The sequence below is a fragment of the Haematobia irritans genome, chromosome 1 (genome assembly GCF_050003625.1).
Source record: "Haematobia irritans isolate KBUSLIRL chromosome 1, ASM5000362v1, whole genome shotgun sequence".
NCBI lineage: Eukaryota > Metazoa > Arthropoda > Insecta > Diptera > Muscidae > Haematobia > Haematobia irritans.
The window spans coordinates 246,802,600-246,826,984 of NC_134397.1; the positions used below are offsets into that span (position 1 = coordinate 246,802,600).

The 24,385-nt window shown below is 28.1% G+C and overlaps 1 protein-coding gene across 12 annotated transcripts in view; it reads left to right on the top strand.

The window, feature by feature from the left end:
• Positions 1-24,385, top strand: part of Nuak (Nuak family kinase 1) — a 148,820-nt gene that overhangs the window by 26,599 nt on the left and 97,836 nt on the right. The window contains exon 1 of one of the 12 annotated variants that reach the window (XM_075288399.1): positions 21,940-22,044. The exons of 9 other annotated variants lie outside the window; for them this stretch is intronic. The gene's annotated coding sequence lies outside the window, so the exon portion shown is untranslated. Of the gene's footprint in view, positions 1-21,939; positions 22,045-22,081; positions 22,419-23,832; positions 24,012-24,385 lie in introns of those variants that run through there. 2 more of the 12 variants (XM_075314448.1, XM_075288405.1) reach the window with 2 other exon arrangements.

The following is a 24,385-nucleotide window of genomic DNA, read 5'->3' on the forward strand; positions in this document are numbered from 1 at the left end:
TTGTTAGCATCGAACGATAGCGATCGCCATTCACCGTAACGTTGCGTCCAACAGCATCTTTGAAAAAATACGGTCCAATGATTCCACCAGCGTACAAACCACACCAAACAGTGCATTTTTCGGGATGCATGGGCAGTTCTTGAACGGCTTCTGGTTGCTCTTCACTCCAAATGCGGCAATTTTGCTTATTTACGTAGCCATTCAACCAGAAATGAGCCTCATCGCTGAACAAAATTTGTCGATAAAAAAGCGGATTTTCTGCCAACTTTTCTAGGGCCCATTCACTGAAAATTCGACGTTGTGGCTCGTTAGTAAGTCTATTCATGATGAAATGTCAAAGCATACTGAGCATCTTTCTCTTTGACACCATGTCTGAAATCCCACGTGATCTGTCAAATACTAATGCATGAAAATCCTAACCTCAAAAGAATCACCCTTTATTAATTCTAATATATCTATAAAGTAGATAGAATTTACAACACAAGGATTTTTGTTTCGTCAAAACAACAAATGTCTATATCAAATCCTCCTTTCAATGACAATTCAAAATAAATTGTATTCATAATTCAGCGTACTTATCGCCGCCGCCTCCTCCACACATTTTCATTCATAAATTTGCTGTTCTTTCATCCAATTAGCATAACATCAAGGTACTCAAAATAAACAAAATGAAAAAACAAAAAATTGCCAATAAAACAAACATTTCAATTGCAAGATTTCTTCAGAAACCTTTAATAAATCTTCAGAAAAAAAATCCTCGAAAGAATTTATTATTGTCTACAAAGCAAAATGAAATGACAACCTTTTGGGCCACAGCAGATGTCATAGCATCGTCTATGATTGAATGAATTTGCTCCTCTCTATCGCTTTAAACAATCAGCGAAAGTGTTAGAAATGTAATAATGCCATCCTATAGGAATGAACCTCTTTTGCGATTGCATTCAAACGAAAAGACATTTATGTATCTCTTTTTTTATTCTTTTCTTTATTTATCTCTTTTTATTCATCAAGATTAAACCATATAATTGACATTTATAAAAAAAGGTGATTTTTCACCACCTATTTTGTTGTATAGAATATAGGTAAAAACAAAAAAAAAACGAGCTATATTATATATATTCGCCTTAATTATACCCTCCACCATAGGATGGGGGTATAAAGGGTGATACGGTCAAAATTTGGTCAATCGGTGAAATCGTTTATTTAAAAAATCTCATTAAATTTCTTTTTCAAGTTCAATTAGTATAAAATTCAGGAAAAATATTCAGTTAGGCTTTCGCTTTTCCAAATCCGAATTGCCGGGCCTCACGCTTGACACCTGCCATCCGATTTTGTACAGCCACCTTGTCCACCTTCTTCGCCGCAGAAAGCCAGTTTGCCTTGAACTGCTGCTCGTCCTTAGCAGTTTTTTTTTTGTCTTCTTTAGGTTCCGCTTGACAATAGCCCAGTATTTCTCAATTGGGCGGAGCTCTGGCGTATTGGGAGGGTTCTTGTGCTTGGGAACCACCTGCACGTTGTTGGCGGTGGCAAGATGCCAAATCCGGCCAAAACAGTACGGAACAACCGTGTTTCTTCAGGAAAGGCAGCAGACGTTTATTCAAACACTCTTTCACGTAAATTTCTTGGTTGACAGTCCCGGAAGCTATGAAAATGCTGCTTTTCAAGCCACAGGTACAGATGGCTTGCCAAACCAGATATTTCTTTGCGAACTTGACAGTTTTATGTGCTTGAAAATATCTGCTACCTTTCCCCTTCCTTTTGCCGTATAAAACTCCTGTCCCGGAAGCTGCTTGTGGTCGGCTTTGACGTAGATTTCGTCGTCCATTACCACACAGTCAAACTTCGTCAGCATCGTCGTGTACAGCCTTCGGGATCGCGCTTTGGCCGTCGTATTTTGTTTATCATCGCGATTTAGAGTCAGTACCTTCTTGTAAGTCGATAGTCCGGCTCGTTTTTTGGCTCGATGCACGGTTGTAGACGATACACCCAGCTTATTTGCGGCATCTCGGAGAGAGAGGTTAGGGTTTCGCTTGAAACTACCGGCAACTCTCTTTGTCGTCTCAGAGGCTTCCGGTTTTCGATTCCCCCCCCATCCAGACTTCCTGGCTGTCGACAAACGTTCCCCAAACACTTTAATTACATTTGTAACGGTTGATTTGGCAACTTTTAGCGATTTTGCCAGCTTTGCGTGCGAGTAGCTCGGATTTTCGCGATGCGCGAGCAAAATTTTGATACGCTGCTCTTCTTGCATTTTGGACGGCATTTTGACAACTGAAGAGTGAATTCCAAAATCAAAATAGGAGCTACATTCTACACGCACACACCTTCAAAATGAGGGGTGTTCAGATTTTTTAAATGCAAAATTGAAAGAAATACGTCAAGTTTATATTGACCAAATTTTGACCGTATCACCCTTTATTAACTTTGTCACCCCACCCCACCATAGGATGGGGGTATATAACTTTGTCATTCCGTTTGTAACACATCGAAATATTGCTCTAAGAACCCATGAAGTATATATATTCTGGGTCGTGGTGAAATTCTGAGCCGATCTAAGCATGTCCGTCCGTCCGTCTGTTGAAATCACGCTAACTTCCGAATGAAATAAGCTATCGACTTGAAACTTGGCACAAGTAGTTGATATTGATGTAGGTCGGATGGTATTGTAAATGGGCCATATCGGACCACTTTTACGTATAACCTCCATATAAACCTCTTGGAAGAGCAAATTTCATCCGATCCGGTTGAAATTTGGTACGTGGTGTTAGTATATGGTTTCTAACAACCATGCAAAAATTGGTCCATATCGATCCATAATTGACCTCCGGAGCCTCTTGAAGGAGCAAAATTCATCCGATCCGGTTGAAATTTGGTATGTGGTGTTAGTATATCGATGTCTACATTCCAAAGTTCGCTAAGTCTAAAAAGTGAATTTTACAGGAAACAAGTTCAAAGTTTTATTTTTTGAAATTTCTCAAAACCCGTATAAGATACAAATTCTCTTATTTTCGGTGTTACGATCATATTTTTTATAATTTTTTTTAGCATGTATGAAATTAAAATAGTGATAATAGAACATGGTTAAAAATGACTTAGACCACTTTAGACCGAACAAAGATTTTTGCCCTTTTTGGATTGAACATTTTTTAAAACTTTAATCCCAAGCTAAGTACAATATTAGCCATAACTTTTGATAGAAGGGTCCATTAAATTCCAAATTTTGACAGGATGCAATTCACATCAATCCGAATCATCAATTATACAGAAAATTTTATTTCTATAGAAAATTTTGTCAAAATTTTATTTCTATAGAAAATTTTGTCAAAATTTTATTTCTATAGAAAATTTTGCCAAACTGAATTATGTTATATACGTATTTAATCGTTCTTTTTTTGTTTAATATTTACCCCGCATGGACTAACTTACAATTTAGAAGACGATGTTAAGAAGTTTTAAGATACTTTGTCATCGGCAAGTGTTACCGCAACCCTACACAGAAAAAAATTTCACGAAAAAATTTCCAATTAAAATTTTAATTGAGTTTTAAAAAATATTCAATAAAAAATTTAATTGAATCAACAAATTTTTTAATTGGAACAAAATTCTATCACAAAAATTAATAGTATCAATTATTTTTTAATTGGATCAATTAATTTTTTAATTGACCTTCAATTAATTTTTTAATTGATACTATCATTTCTGTGATTGAAGATATTTCAATTGGATCAATTAATTTCGTGATTGAATCAGATTTTTTTTTTGTTTGTAGTAATTCGATTGTGGATGACAGTCTTTAGTTGAAGTTTCTACGCAATCCATGGTGGAGGGTACATAAGATTGTAAACAAAACACCCTTACATTTTTACTTCTATAGGAAATTTTTGTAAAAAATTATTTCTATAGATTTTCGCAAAATCTAATATATAAAAATAAGTCGGGCTTTCCTTACTGACGCTTTAACTCCAGAACGCACGAACCGATCTCGACGGGTTTGCATTCGTTGGAAAGGTCTCTGGCTCTGTTCACACAAAAAAATTTTTTATGGATTTATTATGGGGTATCTGATTTTTTAATATTTGATCGGGAAGGGGGACCTCCCCCTTGCCCGACATTTTTAAAAATGGAACAAAATTATTCGATTTGTTTTAAATTTTCATGGAATGTTGAAGGGGACATCTAGGCAATGAAACGCTACTTTATTTTCGATATTAGGTCGAGGATGGGGACCTCCCCTTTGTCCGACTTTTTTAAAATACATTGAAAAAAACTAAAATTTTTCGACTTACTGAGATTTTACGGAGAACTTGGGGGAGATTATGAAATTTATACGAGGTATATGACTTTTTAATATTTGGTCGGGGAAAAATAAAAGGGCACAGGGAGACCTCATTTCTCTTCAAGAACATACCGTGAAACAATTAAACTTTTCCAATTTACTTTAAATTTACAGAGGATGCGGTGTAGGTTATATTATTACAATGGATATCTGATTTTGTGATATTTGGAAGGAAGTAGGGACCACCCCCTGCCCTAATTTTTAAAAATTGGGCTTATAATTTGCTTGAGATTTTCTGGGATGTTCATTCGATATTGGGACAAGGACGGAGATTTCCTCTAAAACTGGACAAAAACTAGAATTCTCAAGTTTACTTGAAATTTGCAAAGGCTGTAGGGCGGAAGGTTATGAAATCAATATAGTGCACTTGATTTTTGGGTATTTGGACGGGAACCTTCTCTTTGGCCAACACTATGAAACTATGAAGGAAAGTGTACAGATTTTCTTGGAATTTGCAGAGAATTTTTTAAAATAGAAAGTAGAGGATTGTCGATAAATGGGAACTCGGTAAATAATTTTATGATTTTTCCGCAGGCTTCTGGTAGACTTTTTTAAGTAAGAAACTTAATTTTACATGAAGTTGACAGGCAAAGTAGAGGGTGCTTCATTTACCGGTATATGTTTGGGAAAGACATATTCTCCGTGTCCTACACTTCAACAAATGTTAATATGGTCAATTTTTAAGTACATTCACTTTTTACGATTTATTGGACGGTATGTCGAGGAGAAGTGACAAACCACGTTTGAAATTCCCAGCAAAGAAAGCGTCGCCAAAAAAGCAATGAAAATGTTCTTATTGGATCCGGAAGTGGTGCAAAACTGACGCAGAAGCGATGAATTTAACATGGGCTTGTCATAGGACGGAAGTTCTCCATTTCAACAGCCGTTGCACTGAATTTGCATCTGAATTTGCTTCTTTAGGTGTGATCCGAATTCAATGTTTTTGAAGTAAATTAAAAAATTCGGTGATATTTTGTCAAATAAATAATTTTTATAATTATACCCTGCGCCACACTGTGGAACAGGGTATTATAAGTTAGTGCATATGTTTGCAACATCCACAAGGAGACGAGATAGACACATGGTGTCTTTGGCAAAAATGCTCAGGGTGGGCTCCTGAGTCGATATAGCCACGCCCATGCCTTTTTGTAATCAATGTCTAGGTCGCAGTTTTAGTCCAATCGACTTCAAATTTGGCACAAGTATGTGTTTTGGCTCAGAATAGAACCCTATTGATTTTGGGAGAAATCGGTTCAGATTTAGATATAGCTCCCATATATATGTTTCGCCCGATATGGACTTATATGGCCCCAGAAGCCAGACTTTTACCCTAATTTGCTTAAAATTTTGCACAAGAAGAACAATTAGTACTATAGTCAAGTATGCCAAATTTTATTGAAATTGGTTCAGATTTAGATATAGCTCCCATATATATCTTTCGCCCGATATGGACTAATACGGTCCCAGAAGCCAGAGTTTTACCCCAATTTGGTTAAAATTTTGCACTAGGACTACAATTAGTTGTGAAGTCAAGTGTGCCAAATTTTATTGAAATCATTTCAGATTTAGATATATCTCACATATATATCGTTCGCCAGATTTACACTCATATGACCATAGAGGCCAATCTTTCAATCTGATTTAATTGAAATTTTGCATAGGGAGTAGAATTACCATTGTAGCTATGCGTACCAAATTTGGTTGAAATCGCTTCAGATTTAGATATAGCTCCCATATATAGCTTTCGCCCGATTTACACTCATATGATCACAGAGGGCAATTTTTTGCTCCGATTTAGTTGAAATTTTGCACAGGGAGTAGAATTAGCATTGTAGCTATGCGTGCCAAATTTGGTTGAAATCGGTTCAGATTTAGATATATCTCCCATATTCGCACGATTTGCACTCATATGACCACAGAGGCCAATTTTTAACTTCGATTTAGTTGAAATTTTGCACAGGGAGTAGAATTAGCATTGTGGCTATGCGTGCCAAATTTGGTTGAAATCGGTTCAGATTTAGATATAAATAAAGATATAGATAAATTTTGTCATATTTTTTTGCTATAGACAATTTTGTCAAAATTTTTTTCGTTGTTGTTGGTTTTTTTTTGATTTCAGCTTAAAACCATACATTGACTAAACTACAAGTGTAGCTTAACCAACAGAGGAAAAGAATGTTTGTCAAATTTATTTGGGCAAAGCCCTATAGACTGCAAGATGGTTGGATGGACGCACGTTTCGGAATTACCACATTCCTCATCAGCATCCTCTACTTGCAGCAAAACTATCAACCAATTATCAGAATGAATTCAGGCAGTTCATTAAACCCTCCGAAAAAAGGCTTTACATTGATAGCCGGTTTATGACGAAATAAATTCGTACAAACATCTCTCTTTCCCTTTGTCATCGATTTGAGTGAAGTTGGCTGGGTTTTATTTTGAGCGTGCTTCCTCTTCTTTCTTTCATTCGTTTTGTTTTGTTATTGTTGGTTTTTGTTCTTTAATCAGGACTTTGCCCAAATAAATTTGACAAACATTCTTTTCCTCTGTTGGTTAAGCTACACTTGTAGTTTAGTCAATGTATGGTTTTAAGCTGAAATCAAAAAACAACAGCAATGATTAAAGAACAAAAACCAACAATAACAAAACGAATGAAAATTTTTTTTCTATTGAAAATTTTGTCAATTGTTTTAGCTACAGAAAAGTTTATCAAAATTCTTTTGCTATAGAAAAGTTTGTCAACATTTTTTTGCTATAGAAAATTGTTTCAAAATTTGTTTACTATAGAAAATTTTGTTAAAACTTTTTTGCTATAGAAAATTTTGTCAAAATTTTATTTCTAAGTTGACAAAGTTTGTTTGCTGTAGAAAATGCTGCCAATTTTTTTTTTTTGCTGTAGAAAATTTTGTCAAATAGTTTTTGCTATAGAAAATTTTGTCAAAATTTTATATAAATGTATGTTTGTCAAATTTTATTTCTATAGAAACTTTTCTCAAAATGTTATTTCTATAAAAAATTTTCTCAAAATTTTATTTCTATAGAACATTTTTTCAAAATTGTATTTATATAGAAAATGTTGTCAATTATCTTTGGCTACAGATAATTTTGTCAAAATTTGTTTGCTACAGAAACGTTTATCAATTTTTTTATTATTGTTATTTTGTTGTCAAAATTGTTTTTGCTATAGAAAATTTTCTCACTTTTTTCCTATAGAAAATTTTGTCAATTTCTCAAAATTTTATTTCTGCAAACCAGTTTTCTCAAAATTTTATTTCTACAGAAAATGTTTGCAAAACTTTGTTTCATTTTTTTACTATAGAAAATTTTGTCAAAATTTTATATAAATGTATGTTTGTCAAATTTTATTTCTATAGAAAATATTCTCAAAAGTTTATTTCTAAAAAAAAAAATTCTCAAAATTTTATTTCTATAGAACATTTTTTCAAAATTGTATTTCTATAGAAAATTTTGTCAATTATTTTTGGTTACAGATAATTTTGTCAAAATTTGTTTGGTATAGAAAATTTTGTCAATTTTTTTTTTGCTATAGAAAATTGTCTCAGATTTTTTGCTATACAAAATGTTGTCAAAATTTTTTTTGGTATGGAAGATTTTGTCAACATTTTTGGCTAGGAAATTTAAAAAAAAAAATGTTTTTTGCTATAGAAAATTTTCTCAATTTTTTTCCTTAGAAAATGTTGTCATTTTTTTTTTGACATGGAACATTTTGTTAAATTTTTTGCTATAGAAAATTTTGTCAATTTTTTTTTTTTTGCTTTAGAAAATTTTGTCAAAATTTTATTTCATTATTATTGTTTTGATTTCATGCCATGTTTTTGATTTAAAACCATATGTTGACTGAACTACAAGAGTAGCTAATAAACAGAGGTAAATTATGTTTGTCGAATTTATTTTTTTTTTAATTTATTATATTTTTATAAAAAAGTTTCCTCAATATTTTATTTCTATAGAAAATGTTTGCAAAATTTTGTTTCATTATTATTGTTTTGATTTCAGCTTAAAACCATACGTTGACTAAACTACAAGATTAGCTTAAGCAACAAATAAAAAAATATGTGTATCAAATTTATTTCTAAAAATAATATTGTCAGGTAGAAAAATTTGTCAAAAATTTTTTGCTATTAGAAATGTTCTCAAAACTTTTATTTCTATAAAAAAATCTCAGAAGTAGAATTTTTTTTTCAAAATTTAATCACAAAACTTTTATTTCTATAAAAAATGTCAGAAATAGAAATTTTTGTCAAAATTTTATTTTTATAGATAATTTTTTCAATATTTTTGTAGACATTTTTTTATTTTGATACATTAAAGTATTTTCAGTATAATGTATTTTAATTTTATTTTTTCATATTTCACACCCTTGTAAATTGTATAACTGTCTATGCTTTTTCTCTAATTGTCGTGTTTCTTAAAGTATGAAATAGTATTTTAAATATATTCACTTTTTTAAAAGTTCACACTCCACTTAAGCTGAATAAATTTCGTTTTGTTTGAAAATACTATCAAACAAGAAGAAAGAAAACTTTAGTATTATATGCCAGAATTGCAAGCGAATTGCCGCACTTGAATCGCTTGTTTGCTTGTAATTGTTTGTTGCCCGCAGGCCGAGTAGCAACAATGCAATTGTTTTTAGTTTTATTTTAATATCCTTCGTTAGTTGTTTTTAGTTTTTTTTTTTTTGCGATGAATAGATTCTGGATTTATTATCAAGGAGATTGTGCTTTGGCATTGCCAGCGAATAATATTAAAAATTTAATCTTTAAATTGGATGCAAGTTGATCCTGCAGGATGTATTGTTAGTTTTTCAATTAAATATTTCATGATTTCATTTCATTCATTTATAAGTAGCTGAAAATATTCAAGAAATAAAGACATGATGCCAAACTTTGATAAGCTTATTTCTTTGAAGGTCTATTGGGATCATTCAAAATTTTATCTCCACCGTTATATTTGATACAGTTCGTTGGGCAGATACTCCCTTTATACTGCTTTCTGTTTACCTATATCATTTACTTTGATTTTCGCGATGTATTGTAATGATGAATCTCAAATCAGCCGTCTATACCGATGTGTACTGTTGCTTGCTTCCCTCAACATCTTTCTTAGTGATCCATTTATGATTGCCTTCAGTCTGCTTGTATTTGCCGTGATCTTGGCTGCATTATCTGGGGATCTCGGATGAAAAAGATTTCCAAATTGGTTTTGGACTTCTAACATTTGACTTCATTTTGACTCGGTTCCATTGCTTATTTTATTATTTTCGTAATAAATACAATACCATACAAAACGGAAGCATTGTGCTACGGCATACTTTATTTAATATATTTTCTAAAAATGGATGAAATTACATTACATTCTCACATATTATATGTACATTTGTATTTGTATAGTTTTATGTCTCTAGCAAAAATAACAACAATTCTGTACTTAAGGGACATTCTAAATTTATCATCGACATATGGGGAAAAAATGTCTCGTAAATCTTGACTAAATCACACATAGAGGGCAGACGCCATCAATGCAAACGAAACAGCATCTTTCATTGCATCATATGGCAGTGTTTAATTCAACACCTCTGACAGATCCCTACACATATAAACACAGCACACTCATATGGTTCGTATACCCTTTACCTAAGTGTCAAGATACGAAAAGAGAGACAGTAGATCTGGGATCATGGTTGCCACAGTTGGTAGAATTCTATCAAAAAATGGTAGATTTTTTACTGTTTGGTAGATTGATGTTTTGGTACATTTTTAATAAATTTTTAATAGAAATTAAACTTTAACAAAATTTTTATATAGAATTGAAACTTTAAAATAATTCTTATATAGAAATAAAATGTTGACAAAATTTGTTATAGAAATAAAATTTTGACAAAATTTTTATAGAAATAAAATTTTGATAACATTTTTCTATAGAAATACAATTTTGACAAAATTTTCTTTAGAAATAAAATTTTGACAACATTTTTAATAGACATAAAATTTTTTTATAGAAATAAAATTTTGACAAAATTTTTTATAGAAACAAAATTTTTGGCAAAATTTCTGTAGAACTAAAAATTTGACAACATTTTTATAGAAATAAAATTTTGAAAAAATTTTTGTAGAACAAAAAATTTGACAAAATTTTCTATAGAAATACAATTTTGACAACATTTTTTAAAGAAATAAAACTTTGACAAATGTTGTATAGAAATAAAATGTTGACAAAAAATATAGAAAATATAATTAAAAATTTCATTCGTTTTGTTTTGATATTGTTGGTTTCTTTCTTTAATCATTGTTGTTGTTTTTGATTTCAGCTTAAAACCATGCATTGAATAAACTACAAGTGTAGCTTAACCAACAGAAGAAAATAATTCTATAGAAATACAATTTTGACAAATTTTTTTAAAGAAATAAAACTTTGACAAATGTTGTATAGAAATAAAATGTTGACAAAAAATATAGAAAATATAATTAAAAATTTCATTCCTTTTGTTTTGTTATTGTTGGTTTCTTTCTTTAATCATTGTTGTTGTTTTTGATTTCAGCTTAAAATCATGCATTGAATAAACTACAAGTGTAGCTTAACCAACAGAAGAAAATAATGTTTGTCAAATTTATTTGGGCAAAGCCCTATAGACTGCAAGATGGTTTCTATAGAAATAAAATTGTGAAAAAAAATTTTCTAAAGAAATACAATTGTGAAAAAATTTTCTTTAGAAATAAAGTTTTGATTTTTGTTTTTATAGAAATAACATTTTGACAACATTTTCTATAGAAATAAAGTTTTGACAAAATTTTTTATAGAAATAAAATTTTGACAAAATTTTCCATAAAATAAAATTTTGACAAAATAAATAAAATTTTGACAAAATTTTCTATAGAAATAAGATTTTGCCAAAAATTTTTATAGAAATAAAATTTTGACAAAATTTTCTATAGAAATAAAATTTTGAAAAAAAAAATCTATAGAAATAAAATTTTGACAAAATGCTCTATAGAAATAAAATTTTGACAAAATTTTCTATAGAAATTAAATGTTGATAAAAAATGTCTATATAAATAAAATGTTGATAAAAAATTTCTATAGAAATAAAATTTAGACAAAATTTGCCATAGAAATAAAATTTTGACAAAATTTTCTATAGAAATAAAATTTTGCCAAAAATTTTCTATAGAAGTAAAATTTTTATGAAATGTTTTATAGAAATAAAATTTTGAAAAAAATTTCTATAGAAATAAAAGTTTGACAAAATGTTCTATAGAAATAAAATTTTGACAAAATTTTCTATAGAAATAAAATTTTGACAAAATTTTCTATAGAAATATAATGTTGATAAAAAATTTCTATAGAAATAAAATGTTGATAAAAAATTTCTATAGAAATAAAATTTTGACAAAATTTTCTATAGAAATAAAAATTTGACAAAAATTTCTATAGGAATAAAATTTTAACAAAATTTTCTATAGAAATAAAATTTTGACAAAATTTTCTATAGAAATAAAATGTTGATAAAAAGTTTCTATAAAAAATACAATTTTTGGCAAAATTTTCTATAGAAATAAAATTTCGACAAAATTTTTTATAGAAATAAAATTTTGATAAAATTTTGTATAGAAATAAAATTTTTTCAAAATTTTTTATAGAAACCAAATTTTGAAAAAAATTTCTGTAGAACCAAAAATTAGCCAAAATTTTTTATAGAAATAAAATTTTGACAATATTTCTATAGAAATAAAATTTTGACAAAATTTTCTATAGAAATACAATTTTGACAAAAATTTCTAAAGAAATAAAAACTTTGACACAATTTTCTATAGAAATAAAATTTTGACAAAATTTTCTATAGAAATAAAATTGTGAAAAAATTTTCTTTAGGAATAAAGTTTTGATTTTTGTTTTTATAGGAATTAATGTTATTTTCTATAGAAATAAAATTTTGACAAAATTTTTTTATAGAAACAAAATATAGAAATAAAATTTTGCCAAAAATTTTTATAGAAGTAAAATTTTGACAAAATTTTCCATAGAAATAAAATTTTGATAAAATTTTCTATATAAATAAAATTTTGACAAAATTTTCTATAGAAATAAAATTTTGACAAAAGTTTCTATAGAAATAAAATTTTGACAAAAGTTTCTATAGAAATAAAATTTTGACAAAAGTTTCTATAGAAATAAAATTTTGACAAAATTTTCTATAGAAATAAAATTTTGACAAAATTTTCTATAGAAATAAAATGTTGACAAAATTTTCTATAGAAATGATATATTGACAATTTTTTTGTATAGAAATAAAATGTTGAAAAAAATTTCTATAGGAGGTTTGGTTAGGTATAGTGGCAGCCCGATATATCAGGCCCAGTTAGACAATTCAGTCCATTGTGATACCACAGCGGTGAACTTCTCTCTTAACACTGAGTGGTGCCCGATTCTGTGTTAAGCTCAATGACAAGAGACCTCGTTTTTATAGCCGAGTCCGAACGGCATTCCACATTGCAGTGAAACCACTTTGAGAAGCTTTGAAACACTCAGAAATGGCAAAGAAAAAAAAAACGTTTGGAAAACGTGTACCGAAAACGTTTCTCTTTTGTTAGAGTTTTTTGAATTGCTTCGAAAATTTTAAACTTTTATCAAAAAAAAATTCGTTTGTTACAAAATTTTTATTTTTTCAATAAAAAAGTTATTTTTGAACCTACAACACAGTCCATTTCGTTTATATCAAACACAAAGTCTCTTCTGACTTTAGGTCTTTAATAAGACGCATTTTGCAGTTCAAAATTTAATATAGTACAATGTAATTTTGAACATTTTTTTCGGAATCTTCCTAACATATCTGGAATATATGTAAAAAAACAAAAAACTTTGGTCGAAGCAGGGATCGAACCCACGACCCTTGGCATGCAAGTCGGACGTAGCAATCACTGCTCCACGGTGTCCAACTAAATGTTTGTTTCTGTTAAATAAACTTTGTGTATTCGGTTCGTGGGCGCCGCAAGCTATGCTATATAAATATAACTTATATGGATAATTATCTATTGATGACCATAACAGCTACATAGTTCAGTGGTTAGTGTGTTGGCTTACAAAGTGCATGGTCCGCGGTTCGATTCTCCGTCCAGGCGAAAGGTAAAATAAATTTTAGAAATGTATAAAATCGTATAATTTCTTCTACATTGTTGGTATTACAGGAAAAGGTGTCAAGAACTAAAAAACCTCGTGGAAGTGAGAAGGATGTGAGGGAAAATGCAATTAGCCAGAAAAAATTTTTTTTAGTTAGTCTTTATGAAATTGTTTTTACATCCTGGAAAAGAATAAACGTTTATCACAAAAAGTGTATACTTTTCTTCCAAATACAATTTCTTACAGCGAAAAGCAAATGAGAAACGAACTTTGTTTGTCTAAAATTTCGTTTGGGACGAAAGTATTATTTTTTTGTGTGTAGCATTACATTTTTCTATAAAAATAACATTTTGACAAAATTTTCTATAGAAATAAAAGTTTGACAAAATTTTCTGTAGAAAAAAAAATTTACAACATTTCTGTAGAACTAAAACTTTGGCAAAATTTTTTAAAGAACTACAATTTTGACAAAATTTTTTATAGAAATAAAATTTTGAAAAAAAAAATTTATAGAAATAAAATTTTGACAAATCTTTTCTATAGAAATTAAATTATGACAAGATTTTTCTATAGAAATAAAATTTCGAGAAAAATTTAATCAAAAACTTTATTTTTTAATTTTTATTTTAAAAGTTAGTGCATATGTTTCCAACACCCACAGGGACACGAGAAAGTTCCATTATCTCTTTGGCAATAATGCAATAATAGAAACCTATTGATTTTGGAAGAAATCGGAAATCTTTTTAGATATAGCTCCCATATATATCTTTCGCCCGGTGTGCACTCATATGGCCCCAAAAGCCAAAGTTTAACCCGATTTATTTTAAAGCTTGCACAAAGAGTACAGCTAAAAGTTTCGTAAAGTGTGCCAAATTTGGTTCGCAATAGATTCAGATTTAAATATAGCTCCTACATATATCTTTCCTCCGATTTACACTCGTTTGACCACAGAGGCCTAAAGTTTACTTCGATGAATACGTGGAGTAGAATTAGCATTCTAACTATGCATACAAATTTGATAATAGTCGATTAAGATTTTGATATATCATTCGTCCGATTCACACTCATATGACCACAGATTCAAGAGTTTTACTCAAATTGACGTGCTATTTTACACAAGGATTATAATTAACATTCTAGCTAAGCATGAAAAATTAGGAAAACATCAGTTTAGATTTAGATATAACTCCCATATCTCGAAAAATTAGATGTACAAAGTGGCGCAGGGTATATTATAGTCGGCCCCGCCCGATTTCCTTACTTGTTTTAATTAAATATCAATATCATTTGAATCAATAAAATTAGTTTCACACAAAAAATGCTTGTTTGAATTGGTAGCACTTCGTCCCCCTTCCCCATAAAAAAACTAGTTTGACACAAAAAAATGTTTGTTTGAATTGGTAGCACTTCGTTTCCCTACCCTGTAGGTTAGGTGGCAGCCCGATTTATCAGGCTCACTTAGACTATTCAGTCCATTGTGATACCACATTGGTGAACTTCTCTCTTATCACTGAGTGCTGCCCGATTCCATGTTAAGCCCAATGACAAGGGACCTCCTTTTTATAGCCGAGTCCGAACGGCGTTCTACATTGCAGTGAAACCACTTAGAGAAGCTTTGAAACCCTGAGAAATATCACCAGCATTACTGAGGTGGGATAATCCACCGCTGAAAAATTTTTTGGTGTTCGGTCGAAACCCTGTAAAAACATAACGCTTGTATTTATTTCTAAGTACTTTATAATTTTCCTTGTCGACAATAAAAAAAGGAAACCTATGGTAACCCTGTCACAGACATATCTTTCTCAGTAGCATGTAATTAATTCTCACTCTCACATTTTGTAAGAGAGCTAGATAATTGCCTATTTACAGTATTCAATAGCAAAATCTAAATGAATAGAGAGATCAACGAATTAGATCGAGAGTCAGAGAGAGAGAGAGAGAAACAACATAAAAGTTTCGTACATCAAATTGCATTGAAACATTGTACTCCATATTATATTCCTATTAGAATTAAAATAAATACAATTGCGTAGGATAATGTGCTTATATCTTTTACTAATAGTTCCTCCATTTGTTCTCGCCTATGTATGACATATTCAAATAGCTAGCCAATTTTTAAAAATACATAATAATTCAATAAAAAAGAAAACATCAGCAATTAGACGACTAAAAATTGAATTTGATCATTCATTTTGCGTGCTAATATAAGCCTCTTGTTCTTCATTTTTTCCTATGAGCATCTCTCTTTGCATTTTAGCCTCTTGGCCTATACTAATGTGCCATATTCGAAAATTTTTTCTCAGCTTGCCGGCGAATAGAAACGGAGATATTTCCTCAAATAAATACATACCAATTAATTGTAGCAACAACAGCAGCATACATCCATCTAACCAGCCGCCATTTCGCCTGCCAGTCAACAATGATGAGTGAATGAGCATCAGGGATGGAATTTGACAAGTGCAAATAGGTCAATACTAAATGCTCTCAGCGTACGACCTTTAGAATTGGACACAGCAAAGAGCCTAGCCAGCACCGATAGTTACGACATTTTTTTGCTATGAAAAATTTATACACTAACTTATATATAGGAATGCAAGCATTGTTGTTAGTACATCGTAAGAAATAACTTGCATGTTTTCTGAAAGGGAAAATCAATTTGACAAAAGTTTCTTTGTTGGTAAATTGGTATTTTAGTTTAGTCGATATGTGGTTGTAAGCAGAAAACAAAACAGTAATGATGATATTGAAAAGAAACCAAAAATAAAAAAGTACAAAAAATTAACACTCCAAAAACTGTTTTCCTGATGCCATAGTCGTGTTTTGAAGAACCGCTGTTTTTTGAGCTATTGACTCTTTTTTTTGGGCGATTGATCATGCAATATTAAATGTATGCTGGTCCCACTAATACCTAAGATTATGTCAATCTCGCGACAGGTCACATGCACGGTTGCCACTCGTACCAAAAATAATCTACCAAAATTTGAAGAAAAATTTAGCAAATTAAAAACATCTATTTGTGGTTAGTATAAAAAATGTTGTTTTATTCGAAAGAAATGTTTTATGTTGAATGCATAGAAAATGTTGTCAAAATTTGGCAAAGGAACAGATATATGTTTGTACGATTTTATTTCGGCATAAACCGTCTATCGTGTACACCTTTTTTCGGAAGGTTTAAGTGTGGTTCACTTTTGGGTTTAGTGAACTGCCTGAATTTATTCTGATAATTGGTTGATAGTTTTGCTGCAAGTAGAGGAAGCTGATGAGGAATGTGGTAATTCCGAAACGTGCGTCCATCCAACCATCTTGCAGTCTATAGAGCTTTGCCCAATTAAATTTGACAAACATTCTTTTCCTCTGTTGGTTAAGCTACACTTGTAGTTTAGTCAATGCATGGTGTTAAGCTGAAATAAAAAACAACAACAAAAATTTTATTTCTATAGAAAAAGTTGTCAAAATTTTACTTCTACAGAAAATTTAGTATAAATGTTATTTCTATAGAAAACGTCAAAATTTTATTTCTATAGAAAATTTTGTCACATTTTTATTTCTATAGAAAATGTCAAAATTTTATTTCTATAGAAAATTTTGTCAAAATTTTATTTCCATAGAAAATATTTGCAAAATTTTATTTTATGGAAAACTTTTGCAAAATTTAATTTCTATAGAAAATTTTGTCAGAATTTTATTTCTATAGAAAATGTCAAAATTTTTATTTCTATAGAAAATTTTTGTCAAAATTTTATTTCTACAAAAAAAATTGTCAAAATTTTATTTCAATAGAAAATTTTGTCAAAATTTTTTTGTATAGAACATTTTTGCAAAATTTTATTTCTATAGATTTTTTTTTCAAAATTTAATTTCTATAGAAAATCTTGTGAAAATTTTATTTCTATAGAAAATCTTGTGAAAATTTTATTTCTATAGAAAATTTTGTCAAAATTGTATTTCTATAGAAAATGTTAAAATTTTATTTCTATGGAAAATTTTTATCAAAAAAATTTTTTTTCTATAAAAAATTTTTGCAAAATTTTATTTTATAGAAAATTTTGCCAAAATTTTATTTAAATAGAAAATTTTGTCAACATTTTATTTCTATGGAAAATGTAATCCCTCGATTTACGTCGTGATTGGTTCCGGAATTTGACGACGTTAATCGAAACGACGTAAAACGAATTAAAACTTGATCATACTTACTCCTAAGTCCATTTAATTATGTATGTGTATATGGGTGTAAATAATAAACAACTTGAAGAATAAAAGTAATTTAGTCTTTTATCCATAAAAAATAAATAATTAAATATATATCCATAAAGCAAACATAAAAAACAATTCATTATTCCAAAATATCAGGGTTTAAAACTTAAGTTCATAACCAAATGAAAAACCGTTACTTTGTATACATATAAAAAAACATCGTCACTTCGACAATTGCGTATATATGCAATGTCAATCAGAGTTTGACGAATTTCGGTAAGAATTTCAGTAATAAATGTTGCAATGTCATCATCGTTGGTACTTATTTCACTAATGGAAGGAGTCTCTGATAAAGCTGGTAAAAAAATGGACGACGTAAATCGAAATCGAAACAACGTAAACCGAGACGACGTAAATCGAGAGATTACTGTATTTCTATAGAAAATTTTGTCAAAATTTAATTTCTATACAAAATGTTGTCAACATTTTATTTCTATAGAAAATTTGAAAAAGAAATTATTTCTGTAGAAAATTTTTGCAAAATTTTATTTCTATAGAAAATTTTGACAAAATGTTATTTCTATAGAAAATTTTGCCAAAATTTTATTTTATTTCTATAACAATTTTTGCCAAAATTTTGTCAAAATTTTATTTCTATAGAAAATTTTGTCAAAATTGTATTTCTATAGAAAATGTTGTTAAAATTTTATTTCTATTGAAAATTTTTATCAATTTTTTTTTTCTATAAAATTTTTTTGCAAAATTTTATTTTATAGAAAATTTTTGCAAAATTTTATTTCTATAGAATATTTTGTAAAAATTTTATTTCCATAGAAAATATTTGCAAAATTTTATTTCTATAGAAAGTTTTGTCAAAATTTTATTTCTATAGAAAATTTTGTCAAAATTTTTGTAAAAATTTGATTTCTATAGAAAATTTTGACAAAATTGTATTTCTATAGAAAATTTTGTTAAAATTTCATTTCTATATAGACAATTTTGCCAAAATGTTATTTCTATAACAATTTTTGCCAAAATTTTATTTCTATAACAATTTTTACCAAAATTTTATCTCTATAGAAAATTTTGTCAATATTTTATTTCTATAGAAAATTTTGTCAAAATTGTATTTCTATAGAAAATGTTGTCAAAATTGTATTTCTATAGAAAATGTTGTTAAAATTTTATTTCTATGGAAAATTTTTATCAAAATTTTTTTTATAGAATATTTTGTCAAAATTTTATTTCCATAGAAAATATTTGCAAAATTTTATTTCTATAGAAAATTTTGTCAACATTTCATTTCTATAGAAAATTTTGCCAAAATGTTATTTCAATAGAAAATTGTGTCAAAATTTTATTTCTATGGAAAATTTTGTCAACACTGTATTTCTATAGACAATTTTGTCAAAATTTTATTTCTATAGAAAATGTCAACATTTTATTGCTATAGAAAATTTGAAAAAAAAAAAATATTTCTATAGAAAATTTTTGCAAAATTTTATTTCTATAGAAAATTTTTGCAAAATTTTATTTCTACACACAAAAAAATATTTTTCTGATTCAATCACGAAATTAATTGATCCAATTAATTTTTTAATTGAAATGTCTTCAATCACGAAAATGATAGTATCAATCACAGTTTTAATTGGGAATAGAAAAAATCCTTGATTAAAAAATTAATTGATGTCATTAGCAATTTTCAATTAATTTTTTAGTTGATTCAATTAAAAATTTAATTGATTTTGAATGCAAACCCCAATTAATTTTTTATTTAAAAAGGTAACTATTTTCAACTACTTTCTGAATTGGCTTAGAGTTTTTATTTTGATTAAGAAATGTTCATCACTTTTTTTAACTGACTTAGTCTTCCGAATTTCATTAAAAAGTTAATTCTATCAATTAATTTTTTAATTAAAAATTTTAAAATTTTCAATCATTGACTTAATTAACCTAATGTTTCTATCTTGATTAAAAAGTTAATTGTATCAATTAATTTATTAATTGCAAAACATTCAACTTCAATTAACTTTTTAATTGGAAATATTCTGGTTATATTTTTTTCTGTGTATAGAAAATTTTGTTAAAATGTCATTTCTATATAGACAAAATTGTCAAAATGTTATTTCTATAAAAATTTTTTGCCAAAATGTTATTTCTATAAAAATTTTTTTGCCAAAATGTTGTCTCTATAGAAAATTTTGTCAACATTTTATTTCTATAGAAAATTTTTTCAAAATTTTATTTCTATAGAAAATTTTGTCAAAATTTTATTTCTATAGAAAATTTTGTCAAAATTTTATTTCTATAGAAAATGTTGTCAAATTTTATTTCTACAGAAAATTTTGCCAAAATTTTATTTCTATAGAAAATTTTATCAAAATTTTATTTCTATGGAAAATTTTGTCAACATTTTATTTCTATAGAAAATGTTGTCAAAATTTTATTTCTATAGAAAATTTTGTCAAATTTTTATTTCTATAGAAAATGTTGTCAAATTTTATTTCTACAGAAAATTTTGCCAAAATTTTATTTTATAGAAAATTTTTGCAAAATTTTATTTCTATAGAATATTTTGTCAAAAATTTTATTTCCATAGAAAATATTTGCAAACACAGAAAAAAATATCACCAAAATATTTCCAATTAAAAAGTTAATTGAAGTTGAAAATTTTTTTAATTAATAAATTAATTGATACAATTAACTTTTTAATCATGATAGAAACATTAAGTTAATTAAGTCAATGATTGAAAATTTTAAAAATTTTAATTAAAAAATTAATTGATACAATTAATTTTTAATCAAATTCGGAAGACTAATTCAGTTAAAAAAGTGCTGATTTTTTTAATTAAAAATGTATTTCAAACAATCATTTGTTAATCCAAATAAAAACTCTAAGCCAATTCAGAAAGTAATTAAAAATAGTAACCTTTTTTAAAATAAATTAATTGAGTTTTGCAATCAACATCAATTAAATTTTTAATTGAATCAATTAAAAAATTAATTGAAATTTGCTAAAAAATCAATTAATTTTTTAATCAAGAATTTTTTCTATGCCCAATTAAAACTGTGATTGATACTATAATTTTCGTGATTGAAGACATTTCAATTAAAAAATTAATTGGATCAATTAATTTGGTGATTGAATCACAAAAATTTTTTTTGTGTGAACTTTTATTTCTATAGAAAATTTTGTCAAAATTTTATTTCTATAGAAAAATTTGCCAAAATTTTATTTCAATAGAAAATTGTGGCAAAATTTTATTTCTATGGAAAATTTTGTCAACATTTTATTTCTATAGAAAATTTTGTCAAAATTTTATTTCTATAGAAATTTTAACATTTTTTCTAAATAAAATTTGGTCAAAAAATTCTATAGAAATAAAATTTTGTCAAAATTTTCTATAGAAATAAAATTTTTACAAAATTTTCTATAGAAATAAAATTTTTACAAAATTTTCTATAGAAATAAAATTTTGATAAAATTGTCTATATAGAAATGAAAATTTTGACATTTTCTATATAGAAATACAATTTTGACAAAATTTTCTATAGAAATAGAAAATTTTATTTCTATAGAAAATTTTGTCAAAATTTTCTATTGAAATACAATTTTAACAAAATTTTCTATAGAAATAAAATTTTGACAAAAATTTCTATAGAAATAAAATTTTGAAAAAATGTCAAAATTTTGGGGCAAAAGAAATAATCATTAAATTAATTTGGATATTGAATTTTTGGATTTAAGAAAAGAAAGCTTCAAATCTGTGAATACAAATATTTTGTTTTTTGTTCAGTGTAACTGCAATGCAATTGTTCGATGATTGTATTGTCCTTGTGGTATACAGTTTTTCACAGTGTTTTTCAAAATCATTAGCAAGAGTAATGTGGGTTGGCTAATATCGAGAGATCACATTATGATCACTTTCTCTCTGTTCTCTCTTGCTTGTATTCCCAATGCTCATACGTTATGGGGGCTAAAGCGGAAAATTGTGATTAAAATTTATGTGTGCGCTTCTGCTGTCTGCTATTGCATTCTCATCCCTGTTTTTCTTTTATATCGCTCTTGATGTTGTTGTTGTTGCTTTAAAACTACTGATGATGGGGACGTTCGATGTTTGTTTTCGCTCGTGCCACGAAGAAATTTTTGTCAGAAAGCACAAAAAAAAGAAAGAAAAAACAAAATTTTATATATATAAAATCTCTTTTTCTCCCATTCTAATTTATTTTTAGGATATTTGTCTGAAGATGCTATCCAAAAATTTCAGTCGATTTTCACATTTTCTTTCATTCGTTCGTTTACGCACAAGTAGAATTGCGGCAGTATCTCTTGAACATAGTCATTCGATGATATTCAGTTCGTTTTTCATTATTTTCGGGTACATATCATAGAGATTTAAGAGGAATAAAAAGTTAAAAAAATTCAATTATACATTATAGAGATAAATTTATATAGAAAAAAAAAATTAATTGCAAAAAATAATTCTAACGAAATAAAGAATTCTAAAAAGTTTTAGTAAAAAAAAGCACAGTTAATATGTAAAATAAAAATGATTTCTTATGAAATTTGTGGCACGAGACCTTAATCGAAATAGAAAATAATTTTCTGAACACCGCCAGTCCTCAAATTTTTCAAAAGATAAAATCAGCCGTTTGGATCAACCAAGCCATCTACATCTGCAATATTTCCCAGTCCTTTAAACATCTCCGGCAGCCTGTAATATTCTTGTGAATTGTTTTTCAAACAAAAAAAGTAATTATTTAAAAAAAAAAATCGATTTTCTTTTAATTATTACGTATACCGAAAATAAATTTTAACAAAAAAAATTTAGTGATTTCACGGAATTTCACGGAAATGAATTGTGTATCTATAATAGATTTTCTTTTCTCCTTGCATTGTAGTTTTATCTCTCAACTTTTATACCATTTCTCGCTACTTTTCATTGTGAATTCGTTGTTCGTTTAAAGATGAGAAAAAGGCGATTTTTTTGTGAAAAATTCTTGTTGCGTGTTTAGCTAAATGCTATTTTTAATTTTATTTTCGAAAAAAAAAAAACAAAAATGAAAAAATCACAAAACAAATCTTCAAAAAGAACAAAAGATGAAGAAGGAAGTGTGGAATAAGAATAAAACAAAAAAACAAAAATAAAGTTTAAACAAATCGTCAATTGGGAGTGATGCATTTTAAACAAATAAATGTGACTAAACTATATTAAAAAAAACACACACACATACACACTCATCGCTTTGAAGACTAATGAAATCTGTGAACGATCGATTAAAAGCACGCAGACAAATCAACAGGCAATCATTGTGGTACATCCATCCCATCTTTTTGAGCATCACCAGAAAAAAAGGAATCCTCTCTCCCTTCCGGGTATACAAAAATCAACCATTAAAGAAAATCTGGCAGACAAATCGGCCAATCGGACAGACATATGGACAGACAGACGGACAGGCTGACAAGACCAATGGTTGGACTTTTGTTGCTACTGATTATCGTTGTGTACATTGGATATTATGAGAAGTAATTGAACTCAAAAAACCTCCCAAAAAAATTATTGTCGATGATACATACTCTATAGATAAACATAAGTATGTAGAACATTTTCGTTTTTTTTTTCAATATATATTTTGTATATGGCATCTTGATATATATTTGCTTATATGAAAACAGACATTTCACATTTAAAACTTTATTATGATCATCATCATCATAATCTGTAGCAAATATGGCCCATTTACGGAGCAAAAAAAAAAAAAAACACCAAAAACAAAAATAAAATAAATAAAACAGTGGACAGTGATAAATGGAAAACACCATGTGATCCTTAACCGAAAAATAGCAAATGTTAAATCGTGTAGTGATTTAGAAGAAAAAGAATAATAAAATATATGCAAAACATATGCAAAACATATTAACTAAAAAAGCAAACAATAATTATATATACATATATTTGTTAGGCAAGAAACAAAAAATTATCGGTTTACGTAGATGAAAGTGAAATATGTATCAAAAATATTCGCACAAAATTTTAAACTCTTTTCTTTTTTAAGAAAAACATGCACATATATATCACTTAAAATCTACAAAAAAAAATAAAAATGAAAAGCAATGCCAATTAACTTCCGGGTTGAATTTCAAGGAAATACACTTAAATATATAGCTTGAATCCAAATATTGAATTGAATCTGATGTTCCATTGAGATATCGTAAAACTCTCTTGGCAGCTTGCCAATGTTCTGTGCTGTAATTGCTATTAAACTGGCTTAAATAATTCACTGGGTACGCTATGTCGAGCCTAATTGAAACGGCTAGGTACATCATGGCACCAATCAGGCTTTGGTATGGATATTTACTAATTATGTTTTGATCAGGTTTTTGTCTATCCAATTTACAATTTTGATCTAAAGGGGTTTTTGCAGGTTTTGAATTTTCCATTTTAAATATTGATTATATTGATTTTTTCGTTAATTAATGAAATATTTCTTACAATTAATGAACATGTTCATTACATACAAAAATTTTTCAATATTTCAAATAAAACAAGTAAGGAAAGTCTAAAGTCGGCCGGGGCCGACTATATTATACCCTGCACCACTTTGTAGATCTAAATTTTCGATACCATATCACATCCGTCAAATGTGTCGGGGGGCTATATATAAAGGTTTGTTCCAAATACATACATTTAAATATCACTCGATCTGGACAGAATTTGA